At 46.1% G+C, this 13,296-nt stretch overlaps 1 non-coding gene across 1 annotated transcript; it reads left to right on the top strand.

The window, feature by feature from the left end:
* Nucleotides 1-12,251: 12,251 nt before the first annotated feature.
* On the top strand, nucleotides 12,252-12,323 carry TRNAG-UCC. Its single transcript has one exon. It is a non-coding gene; the product is annotated as a tRNA-Gly (tRNA).
* Nucleotides 12,324-13,296: the final 973 nt, after the last annotated feature.

Here is a 13,296-nt window from a genome sequence, read left to right as displayed (position 1 = left end):
ATTCAGAATTATACCCTCTTATAGTGCACAGGGGTCTCTATAATGTAGCTCATTAATATAGTTCGCCTTCCCCTCGATATGGGAAAGATGTGCACAGCGAGCTTGTGCTAACCCAGCTGAGATTTTCCCCAGACACTTCACTCAAAATACGCTGGTTAAGATAAAGCATAAAACAAGTTTATTAACTGCAGAAAGGTAGATTAATTGATTATAAGTGATAACAAACAGATCAAAGCAGATTATTTAGCAAATACCGAAACTCAAACTAAGCCTAACATACTATCTGGATAGAATTTGAATTAGCAGTTTCTCACCCTGACTAATTGATACAATCAGTCCACCAAGTTTCCATACACAAGCTAGAAAACCCTTTACCCTGGGACCAGCACTCCCCCCACTTCATTTTTTGTTTCTTATGTATTTCCAGGAGTTATCTTGTGTGGGGAATGAGACCAAGGGATGACGTCACACCCCACCTTATGTAGCTTTTCCATATGGCGGGAACCCTTTGTTCCAAACTCAGTTCCCAGTCCAGTTTGTGGAAAAATACAGGTACTAAAATGAAGTTTAGTGTCATGTGGTCTGGTCACAGGCCCTGCTGCGTCATAGTATCCATGACTAATTGGCTGGCTGAAACATTCAGAGGAAGGCTAAGCTCTTCCACAGTCCATTGTCTTTGTTGATGAGCCATCAGCACTGTCTGGCTTCTTCATTGTTCTGCCTGAAAGGCTCGTTGTGGGTGTTACCCAGAGTAAGCACGTTTGACATACAGATACAGAGTCAATATCCATAACTTCAGATACGAACATGATATGTGCACACAAATAGGATAATCATATTCAGCAAATCATAACATTTCTAGTGACACCACACATAATGCATCTTTTACAAAATACATCATAATTATGTCCTAATCATATTATAACCGTACCGCTATGATGAATATGGGGGTGTAGTGTCAGATAGGGCCTAATTTCAAGGCATAGGAGTTGGGAATGGAACTTCTCCTCTTTGTGGAACAGGAAATAACCCTCCAGCCCGGGCTGGGACAACGTCCCAGACTCCCAGTGATGGAGCCTGAATCTACTGGCACTTCATTAGTTACCACCAACCCCAATCTTTGTGATACTGCAAACTTTATCAGTGATGATTTTATACTCTCTTCTAGCTCATGGATAAGAATGTTAAATAGCACAGGGCCAAGAACCAATCCCTGCGGGAACCTGCTAGAAAGAAATCCACTCGACCCTGGTTCCCCATTTACTATCACAGTTTTTAATCTATTTAATGTATGCCGCGGTTATTTTGTATCATTCTAGTTTTTTTAGTAAAAATATTGTGCTGATCAAGTCATATCCCTTACAGAAGTTTAGGTAAATTACATCAATACTATTAGCTGCAACCAAACTTTTGATCTCCTCCAGTAAGGATATCCCGTTAGTTTGATAGGCTCTATTTTCTCTAAACCTTTGTTAGTGGGCACTAATCATATTACCCTTCTTTGATTCTTTATTAATGAATGAAATCCAGTATTGGCTGCTCCGTTATCTTCACGAGTATAGATGTCAGACTTCAGGTCTTTTAGAAAATCTTGGATACAAGTTATTCGGACCCACTGATTTAAACATGCCTGACTTTAATAGCTGCTGTTTAATGTCCTCATGACTTCTTGTCATAATGGAAAGAGTGTCGTCGTCAACATCTTATGATACGAGTACATCGTCTGTTTTTCTCCAAATCCAGGAGAGAAATATTTATTGAGGACTTTTACCTCTTCTGCATTATTTTTGATAATTCTGCCATTTCTATCTAGTAAAGTACCATTGTTAGGATTAAGTTTGCACTTAATATACTTTTAAAATCTTCCTTCTTATTGTCATTGATTGGTCATTAATTTCTTTAGCAGTTTTTTACAATTCTGACCTTCTAACTTCTATTCTTTACTATTGACTTCCCCTTTCTTCCATATATTTTATTTGGAGAGTGTTGGGATTCCTACCAGGGAGACACCAGTAGGGTCCAGAGCCAGCCCTATTTCCTATATCAAGCTCTGGCTAGTAGCTATGTGATAAATGTAATGACCCTGCCTCCATCTGTCAGCTAGGAGACACAAAGGTTCTCTCTTTCTACCCTCTGATGCCTCCTGGCTGCTCTAAGCTAGGTGCGGTGGGACTCTGTTAACATGTGCCCCTTGGAGCTTCCATTTCCCTGCTGCTGCTGTTCTGTGAATAGTGGGGTTGTGAGTGGGGCAGCAGGTCCTGAGTCCTGAGAGGTCCTTCCCCTCTCACTGTACTGGGCCTAAGTGCTGATTAGGAGTCAGAGAACAGGGATGCAATAAAGGGGGCTGTGTGATTTCTTTTTTCAGCTTCTCGATAACCCATGTGGGGGATCAGAAGCGCAGTTGGTGACTGGTCAGTGAGTTTAACTTCAGTGTTAACCAGCAGTTTTGGGAGCATCTGCTCTCCCTTTTTCAGCCTGCCCTAACTTTGGCATTTTCAGTGAGAACTGCCTCTGGCCCACCAGGTCACACTAAGCACTGAAGTTAAATGAATAGAATGTTTTTTTATGCCCAAGTCTTATGAAATCAACTGAACTCCTTTGTTTTCTTTCATCTGAGCAGGGTTTCTAGTTTTCCATCGTGATGTGATCTCCCAGCTGGAACAAGGGGAAGAGCCATGGGTCCCAGACCTCCAGGGTTCAGAGGAAAGAGAGATCCTGAGACCTCCCTGCACAGGTGAGGAAACATTAAACCACCTCAGAATCTGTAAGTGCCTGAAGGAAACATCTGGCATGCCCAACAAAGCCCTTGGGGAGGTCTCTCAGTTCATTATTATCCCTAGCAGGGGTCATATCCTCAGGGTAAATATAGTTCATGGCTTCCTATAGATCCTAGCAGACACCAGGCAGTAGCTTCCTCCCTTCCCCCTGCGTATTTGGATGGGATGTGAAGGCTGAATTCATCCCCTTCCTCTCTCCTATTTGGGGGAAGAGTTTGGGGGAGTTCAGCTCCTGATTTTTATTTGACCTGTCTTCAGCACTCGTTTTTGTTTGGTCTTCCCCTTTCCATCCCTGTTTGAGGTTTCTGTCTGTATCGCAGCAGGTGATGCAATGGCATGTGAGAAAGAGGAGCACAATTCTCAGCCTGAAAATGTTGAGCCAGTGGGTAAAAACAGAGCATTATCGCAAAGATCGAAAAGGAATGTGTCCAGGAGTCATGAGCAGGGAAAATCCTGGGAGATTCAACACAGAACAGAAACAGAGCAAGGAAACCAGCCAGGGGAGAAAGTGGATAAATTTATTTCCTGTTGGGGAACTCAGAAGGACCTCATGGAAACCATAACACAGCAGGATATCCTTAGGCAAAAGAGAAAAAATACATGCAGTGAGTGTGGAAAAACCTTCTGTCACAGCTCAGCCCTTTCTGTACATCAGAGACTCCACACACGGGAGACACCCTACAAATGCAGTGAGTGTGGGAAAACCTTCAGTCGCAGCTCCCACCTTATTAGGCATCAAACAATCCACAGAGGAGAGAGGCCCTATGAATGTAGTGAGTGTGGGAAAAACTTCACTCATAGATCAGCCCTTTCTGTTCATCGGAGAATCCACAGAGGAGAGAGGCCCTATGAATGTAGTGTGTGTGGGAAAAACTTCACTCATAGATCAGCCCTTTCTGTTCATCAGAGAATCCACAGAAGATAGAGGCCCTATGAATGCAGTGTGTGTAGGAAAAGCTTCACTCACAGATCAGACCTTTCTAGACATCAGAGGATCCACACAGGGGAGAGGCCCTATGAATGCAGTGAGTGTGGAAAATGCTTCACTAAGAGTTCAGCCCTTTCTGAACATCAGAAAATACACACAGGGGAGAGGTCCTATGAATGCAGTTTGTGTGGGAAAACCTTCAGTCGCAGCTCAACCCATGTTAGCCATCAGAGAATATGCAAGGGAGATAAACATTGTAAAACTCTCTAGGGCTATCAAGACTTCCTTTTCTTTAATACTTTTTCTGATTCCCACATAGTAACCTTTAAAGCTCTTTGAACTGTTTGCAGCACCGTTATCCCTCAGCTTGTCCAGATGAGTGGCCCATTTTTGCCTTTTGCAGTTCACCCTCTTTTGAGATGGACCTATTTGTCCTTTCTATTGTCCCACAAGTAACTGGAGTGTGCCCTTCCTATGAGGAACCAGGGAGCATCACATTTATACCATTCCTCCTAATGCAAAGTTATTGTTAGAGTCACCAGTGATACAGATTTTATCCTTGCCAGTTGTTCTCATCTTGCTCTGGGTTGTGCTGAAGAGCAGTTATATTGGGAATTTTTCAAATTATATGTAAATGAAGAGGAGCAGGGGCAGGAAAAAAGTATAATTACAGCTTCTGTGACACTGGAAGGAGATGGGGTGACTCAGAGATTCCCTCCTTCCCCATCACTGCAGAACTGTTACCTTTTGCCTGAGCCAGGCAGAGTTTATCTTCATCACATTCTATCCATTCACTTCTCAAAGTGTCATGTGATGAAGCATTCTCTGTTTTCTGTGCTTGCAGATGATGTTTTGACTTCTTTAATCCTATATCAGAGTCACTATGACTGGAGATGAAAGTGTCAAAGTCCTGGGAGGGGAATTCAAATGGATCCCAAATACAGTGTGATCATTTAGAGTTTTTAAATTCCAGGTTCTATCTATTCTAAAGCAACTTCTGGCAAGAGGGCTGTTTTTCCCACATTATGAGGATGCTAGGATACTAAAAATTTTGTAAATAACATAACTGACTATGGAGACAGGGATGAGTGAAGCAGGTTTGAATGGATCAGAGGAGAATGTGATGGGAGAATCTCTTGTTCTGATTCTGAATAATCAGATGTAACCTGCTCTAGAATTTCACTTGACACTTTCTTTGTAATGTATTCTCTCTCTGTGATGCGGGTTTCTATCTTTCCTGAAGGCTGTTTGGTCACCCAATTGGATATTAGTTCAGTTTGATAGGATGTAGCTCAGATTTATTGAAGAATTTAAGACAATGACCCTTTGCTAAAGTCCTCATTTATGATTTCAGCTTTGCTTTTTCCCCATCCCTCCATGATGACATGGAGAAAGCTGAAGTGCAGTTCTATCAACAGGAGAGAACTCTCTAATTTACTGGACAGGCTAACAAAGAAACAGCAGTGATTTAAAATCTCCACTCAGAAATGGTGAACAACAGCAGAACCCCAACTAACTTCAGAAGGAAGTGCATCTGATCACAGTGTATTTCAGTTGTTTATGGCAATATTGTCTCTGATGATCTGGGAAGAGAATTCCATGGTAAGTGGTTTTGAACTAGGCAAAATGCCCATGTGTTTGGTTCCCAAAGCATTTGTAACCCAGGCCCTACAGAAGATCTCTCCTAGCTAATCCTATGCTATGGGAAATGCAGCCCTTCTTGACACAGATGTTGAGGAAATAGAAGCGGAGTTTTTGTCAAATTTATCCTTTGTAGGTGCTAAAGATGTGTATAAAATGAAACCAGTGTTGAAAATGTAATAGCTTCCAAAAAATAGCCATTTTTAAATAGAATCTCCAGCTCTGGTAACTAACGAACATTCTGGTTCCAGGCCTGTATCCAGTCCCTTCCCTGGACCTGTGCCACCGAATTAAAGAAAAGCTGGGCATGTTTCAGGAAGCCATTCCTCATTCACACTGCTGAGATTTTAAGTGGTTTTGTAAAGTATTCTTCAGAGAACTGTAAATTTACCCTATCTAAGACCAAGGATTTGGAAAGAGCTGAGGTTGAAAGAGTCCACACCCAGTTCTTGGTTTCCACCCCAGTAAAGGAAGCTATGGTGACCCAAGGAAAATTGTTTGTACAACTCCACTTCCTAGTTCAGTGTCACTGATTACACTTCCAGAGTATGCCAGGGTTAGATTGAGAACAGTCATCCTTCACTCTTTGGATGCAAAGGGAGAGTGCTTCATAGGACAGTCCTTCCCTGTGGATCCCAAACTGGCTGCCTGGTTGGGTAACAAGGATTTTCCAGCTGTAGAAATGATGGTAACCAATGAGGCAACGGATTTGTCAGCCTCCAATTTCAGACTTCCAGATACATGCATGTTGAGTCCTGATTCTATGGTTTTGTGTCTGACGCTGTGGCTACACAATTAAGCTGATGTTGGCACAGCTGCACCAATGTAGCTGCACTGCTGTAGCACTACAATAACAGATGCTGTAAGCCAATGGGAGAGATTTCTCCCATCAGACTTGATTAGTCCAGCCCCCGCAAGCGGTGGTGGCTATGTTGGCAGGAGAAGTTCTCCCGCTCATGTAGCACTATCTACACAGGGGGTTAGGGCTGTGTTACTATGTTGCTCAGCTGTGTGGATTTTTCACACCTCTAAGCAATATAGTTATCCTGATAAATGTCTTTAGTGTAGACCAGAGAGGTTTCTCTTGTGTTTTATGCATTTACATTACTTCTCTACCTCCTCCTACTTTGAAAGATTAAAAGGTGTGAAAAGAGAGGTATTTTTCTCCATGATGCAAACATTCTGACATAGAAGACCCCTTCTACCAACACATATGGCAGAAGATCCTGAGATATATGAACTCACAGAAGTGGTTGGGACCTACGTTGGGACAAACCACAATAAGAACCAGGGTTCAGTTGTTGGCAATGGGGATTAAAAGAAAACTAACATACATGACAAGAATTTGTGATCTTTAAATATGTTATTGTTACCAATTAAAATGAAATGATAGGTGAAGTTATTGGTTAAAGAGTAAGAGACTGTGATAATCTGAATTATTTTGGAAAACTGAAAGTTCTCTTAATTTTGTGTTTTGTTAGTCATACAGGAAATGATGGCTAATCTTGAAAAGTTCATTTGATTTAATTTACCCTGGTTCCTCAACTGTTGCTACAGCTCTAGTACCCATCAATCCAAAGACTGAGAGAAATGGAGAGTTCCAACCATTGTCCTTTTAATATCTTATTGTTCCTCTCTCTGTTTTTTGTGCTGGCCTTTCTGTTCTATCATTTTCTGCCTTTGTTTAGTGGTAACAGTTGGTTTCCATCACTCACGTTTGTTTGTTTAAATCTCTATCTGTTGTTAAATAAATTTTTTGCTTGTTTGATAACTGTACTCAGGTGCTGTGTGAGATACAGTAGCAATGGTCCACAGTAACAACTAGTAACCTGGGATACTTGGGGAAGAGAGGATCTGGGATTTCACCGAGTATCTGGTGATCCGGGCTGGACCCTAGAGGGGGACACATTGAAGGAACTCAGGGGTAAGGGTGGCTGCTGTAGCTCAGAGGAGGGTGCTTGAGTTCCAGCAGGCTGGTGAGTTTGGTCACTAACATCCAAATGGAAAACTCCCTCTTCCTAGTGACAAGTGGCAACAAGGAGACTCAGAGCCCTCAGCACCCTGAGAAGGGTCATAATGTGTCTCTATGTTGATCCGCCTGTCAAATTCACACAGGGAAAGCTCCCGATAGCACAAAACTGCCCTATGAAATCATGGAACATGTGCTTTTCACTTTGTGGGTACGTCTAGACTACCCGCCGTATCAGCGGGTAGCGATCGATTTCTCAGGGATTAATATATCGCATCTCATCTAGACGTGCTGGTCGACTCCGGAACTCCACCAGCGCGAATGGCGGTAGCGGAGTCAACAGAGGGCGATTCACATAGCTGAAGTTGTGTATCTTAGATCAATTTCCCCCCCGCCCCCAGTGTAGACCAGCCCTCTGAAAGCATGTAAAAAATCCAAACGCTGGAGGACAGGGTTTGGGTCCAGAAGGACCTAGACAAATTGGAGGATTGGGCCAAAAGAAATCTGAGGAGGTTCAACAAGGAGAAGTGCAGAGTCCTGCACTTAGGACGGAAGAATCCTATGCACTGCTACAGACTGGGGACTGACTGAGTTTGATAGCAGCCTTCAACTACCTGAAAGAGCAGCATTGTGGGCTTTCTCCTGGCCACTTTTGCTGGGCTGGGCAGGCAGCCTGGAGGCCTTTCTAGAAGAGCATTGGGAACTGAGTTAGAAAAACCAATGTGAAAACCAGAACCTCAGGTTTAGACTCATTTATTTATAATATTAAATCTTCAATTCTAGTGTCACAGTTAATACAATTGCTTCAGCCTGATAGTTGCCCAAAGGGAAACTTAACGTCTCTCCAAGGGGAGTGGAGAGAAAACACTTTTCAGAGTCCAAGAGAGACAAGGCGGGTGAGGGTAAGAGCTTGCAGAGGACCAACCTCTGTTGGTGAAAGAGACAAGCTGTGGAGCTAACCCAGCACCCTTCTTCAGTTCTGTGTAGCCTGGAAGGTCGTCTCTTCCATCACCAGCAGTTAGAACATAAGAACAGCCACACTGAGTCAGACCAGTTCATCTAGCCCACTCTCCCGAAAGTGGCCAATGCCCGGCGCCCCAGAGGACCCCTGGGAGCAACAAGGATACAACACCACCACAAACAAGGTTAAAATCAATGCACATGGGAGAAGGATCTTGTGTTTCATTCCTTATGTCCTAGTCCCATCATGTGGCCATTTCCTTTTCTTCCTTTCTGTTAAAAGCTTTGGTGTTTTGCACAGAAACATTATTTCCCCAGGAGAGACCCAGGAATGGGGGCTGCATTCCTGTGCCAAACAGTCACTGGAAGGGGGCAGACAAAGGCCTTTAGGACGAGGCGTCCGTCACTGTCAAAAGATCATCTCCCTCCTGCAGGTCACTGGCAGCCTGAATTTGTTCCTTATCCTCCCAGAGTCTGGGGGCTGGAATCAGCACTACCCAGCCCCTCCGTATGTAGCAGGAACAAACACAAACCTGGTCTTTAAAACAAGCTGTCCCCTTCCTTCTCAGGGAAGATTTTTCTGTGATTGAAGTTGAGCTTCAGTTCCCCTCTCCTGGGGGTGGGGCGGGGGTGGGGCCAGCTCCCAGTGAGATCTGGTTTCACCTTTGCCCTCTTTCAGTCACTCTGGGATGGTAACTGCTCCCAGCTGTCAGGCAGCTTCCAGCCCATCTACCCTGCTCATTAACTCCATGGTCGTATGTCACCCCCTTTGCCAGCACTCACAGCCTGCAGGAAAGCTACTCTTGCCAGATGCATTGGTATAGTGGTGTGTGTAGGTGTCTTCCAAGCAATTCATCTGGGTTTGATTCCCAGCCAATGCAATAATGGCTTTTCTCTTCTGTTGTTTCCTCATCTGGAAGTGGTTTAATTTCAGTCACATTGTGTTACAATCACAGTATCTATAGAATGAGACAATAAATGTGTCAAAGTCCAGCAGGTCATACAGGATGGAGGCACACAAGAGGCTGGAATATGTCATCTGAGAAAGACAGAACACCTGGAAACCTGCATCTCCCATCCCCTGGCCTTGCGTGTTATGATTCCAGCTGCGTGAGCTGTTTGGAGGATGTTCCGGCATGATGGGGAAATGAAGTTTTGAGTCAGTTTTTGCTCCTGCAGGTTCCTTTGCTGTTACAGTTATAATGACATGAACAAAAGGGAGGCAAAATAAACATAAACCCCAAATTGCAATACAGGTGGGGAAAGGGAAGATCACGGTTAAGCCAAACACGTCAAAATAAAAATTAATACTAAAAAAGGGGAAGGGGGAAGAGATCAGGTATGTGGAGATCCCCTTGATATTTCAATGCACATTGTTAGAATCAAAGTTCAGACTTGACACTGGAAAACCCGCAACTACCCAGCTCTGTGAACACCTGTGATGAGCAAGATGGAGTTGGGACACCTGTTCTGCTTCAATCATTTATTGTCTCTCTCTTCTCTCCTTCTTCTCCCCCCAATTCCTCATCTCCAATGTTTCTGCCTCTCTCCTCTTGCTCCCTCTCCCCTGCCCTTTCCAGGAACTCTCATTCTACAGCATTTAGGACAAGCCAGAGCTCCCATGTTCTGCACATGAGCCTGTGTCAGAGGACGTGGGACCCCGGTCAGAACCAGTCACCAGATCAATATGACCCTTTATGGGCGACTTCTCTGCCTGCTCTGCAATTTACATCTCCCCACCCCCCACCCCCCCCGCAAACAGGGTGGGGTACAGCTCTGACTGAGAGGCCTAACAGGAGAAACTTCAGCCCAAAGACAAATTTGTGTGAAATGCTGAGAAGTGAAGAGCCCCCTTCCCCTCCCCCCAAATCCCCAGAACTCTAGTGTCACCCCCATGGCACCAGCACAGGGAACCCAGTGAGATGAGGTTACAGAATACAAGAGGGGAGGCAGCAGGGAGAGAGGTGACAGGGAATCTCTCTTTTTCTTTCTCTCTTCACTTTCCGTTCTTCTCTTTCCTTCCAGGAACTGCAGTCACAGCAGGGAGGGCTTTGTCTCCGTGTCTGTCACGGAGGTGGTGGAAGTGATGGATTCTGTGACTTCCTGCAACCTCCGTGACTTCTGCAGTGGGCACAGTGGCTGACTCCAGGGCCACTCAATCAACTGGCTCCAGGGACCGCCCAAGCAGCGGCCAATGTGGCCGGCACTGAGGACCACTTGACCAGTGGTCCCGAGGGCAGCAGGAGCAGCTACAGCTTGGTGGCCTCTGGCAGCACTTCTGGGGTGGCCGGAGCAGCAGCTGGCCCCCTGGGGCTCCCCCCTGCCCTAGCAGCAGCTGGGAGTGGCAGCGACTCTCAGGGCTTCTCCCCTGGTAGCTGGTGCTCATTATCCATCAAATAAATCAAAACACTTCCCCCTGCAAATGGATTTAGCCTGGGACCCTCAGAGTCAGCAGCTCTTACACCCACTACTGAGCTCTCTGGTCAGGTGTCCTAGTGCCGGGAGCCTCCGATTTAGATCCTAAAATAGCGTTTTTGCACCAGGGGCGGATGAAATTTTGGACCACACATTGTAGCTCCACTGTTATTTTACTGAATTGCTTCAAAACAGCAAGTGTAGAAAGTGTCCTAAGTGCCAGGCTCTCTGCCATGGAAACAGCTGCCCCTGCTCTCCAGGAGTCTCTGCGTTTCACCCAGCAACGTACACACCTGCTCCGCACTGAAGGGGAGTCAGATAGTGACGGTAACGCAAATCTTCAGACTATTAACCCAGGTCCCTTTCTTTAACCCAGGACATGCCAGTCACCTGTTAGCCATGGTGTTATCTTCACCTTCAAATACCTCTCAGGACATTGAACAGAGGAAGTGAAACCCCCTCCCCCGAATGGCTCCCTGTTGAGGCGTTGTACCAGACCTGCCCCTGGAGACTGTCTGGTTTTATACTCTTAGAGCTTTTTCTCTTCAAACCCCTTATCCCAATCTCTGGGCCAACCTCCACATTTCAGAGTTTAGAATTTACTCTCATCACCCTCCTATGGCACTTTCCATGTGACTGAGACAAAGCAAGTAGAGGAAGCTCCGTGGCTAATGAAAACCAGTGCTCTGGGTGAGGCTGTACTCACACCCACAGCTGTATTTCCCCCTGCATGAGCCACTATAGGTGCTTCTTAAACAAACTTGGGCTGTAGGTGGTTATGTGTGTCTGTGCTTCACCACTTTGGCTACTCTGTGAAAAGCTGATGGTTCAAACAGAAGCTGGTGGGTTTTTGTTTTAAGCAATTAGAGTCTAGTACATTTTAACAGGCAGAAAATGTCCTATTCTGGTCTAGCCCATTTGACTCCTTCTGTCCATCTTCTTCCTTCCCCCTCAGTGTCTTTCCTTCCCCATTGGGGACATGCAGAGATGAACCCCAGTCAGTCTGTGTCACAGAGAGTCTGTACCTCCTAAGGAATGTGGGTGAAGGATTCCAGCTGAATTAACGCCGCTCACCTGGGTTAGAAACATTTGTTTCTTTGGAGCACATAGTGGGAAATGGGACATTAATTCAGACCCAGGAGGCAAGGCAGAGGCTTCATGATCCTGATCTCCAGGAAGGGAGAGAGGATCCCCAGGAAGGAACAGAGCTTCCTTTAGACTCAAGCTGGGTCTCCTGGAAGTTGGAAAAGACCCTTGGTCACTGAGGATCTCATGGGATCGTGCTGCTCCAGAGGCTCGAGAGTCCTGGGTGCGGGGAGGGTGTCACTGCACAGTCTGAAATGGAAGGGAGGACCCTAGAAGGGACGGGGAGGAACAGAAAATGGAGAGGAATGAAACAGAATAAACGCCTCTTCTCTCTCGCCTCCCCGACCCAGCAAGAACTGTTATCAGTGGGGAAACTCCCCACCATGAACGGCAGAGACCACAGAGACATTTGCCTCATGCTGAGAAGTAAGGTGACCAGACACCAAGTATGAAAAATCAGAGATTTTCACCAGATGCATTGGTGGTATAGTGGTGAGCATAGCTGCCTTCCAAGCAGTTGACCTGGGTTCAATTCCCAGCTAATGCAATGATGTGATGATTCCTCCACTGGGAATTGGTTTAATTTCAGTCACATTGTATCAGTTTACCAATGGAATGAGAGAATCAGTGTCCCAAATCCCAACAGGTCATTAAACACCCAGTGGAGGAAGAAAGGGGTGGGACTATATAATGAGCAGTTGGAGTCATCCTGGTATTACAATGCTTGGTTTACTTTTTTTTTTAAATTTCCTTTACTTCCCTCTCCCTTTTAGACTCAGAGCCTTTAAGGTCAGAAGGGACCAGTGTGATCATCTAGTCCGACCTGCTGCACCTTGCAGGCCAAAAGACCCACCCACCCACTCCTGTAATAGACCCGGGAGGGGAGGCAGCTCCGTGCTCTGCCCCTACCCCAGGCAGCACATGGAGGCCTCTGCTCCCCTCCCCCCACAATGCGTGTGCAGAGATGTGCCAGCAGCACTGAGGTGGCTCCATGCCCACTCTGCCTCCGTCCCTCCGTGCCGCTCCCAGAAGTGGCTGGCATCTCCCAGCATCCCCTGGGGTGGGGGGAGTGTCTCCACATGCTGCCCCTGCCCCGAGCACCATCTCTGCAGCTCCCATTGGCCAGGAACTGTAGCCAATGGGAGCTCTGGGGGCAGCACCTGCAGACAGCAGCACATGGAGATACCCTGGCCCCACTCATCTAGGAGCTGCTGCCAGAGGGTTGTGTGTACCGGTCACTTTGGGAGCTGCACCACCCCTCCTGCACCCCCCCCCCACCCCCAGCGCAGAGCCCACACCCAAATTTCCTCCCAGTGCTTTGCTTGTCTTCCTTTCACAAGAACCATCCTTCTTCTCCTGGGCTGCAAGTAGCCATCCCTGGGAAGCCAAGAGGCAGGCACAGGATTCTGCAAGGTAAGTGTCCCCCAGCGCCGCGATGGACGGTGCGATGGAGGTAAGTCTTCCCGAGGCGTGATGGAATGTAACACAGCGAACCACTGGCCAGGTGGTCGGGGCGAAGG

This window comes from Mauremys mutica, unplaced genomic scaffold (genome assembly GCF_020497125.1).
Source record: "Mauremys mutica isolate MM-2020 ecotype Southern unplaced genomic scaffold, ASM2049712v1 Super-Scaffold_100033, whole genome shotgun sequence".
Classification (NCBI taxonomy): Eukaryota; Metazoa; Chordata; order Testudines; family Geoemydidae; genus Mauremys; species Mauremys mutica.
The sequence above is the reverse complement of the archived record's forward strand: the minus strand, read 5'-3'. Positions and strand labels throughout refer to the sequence as shown.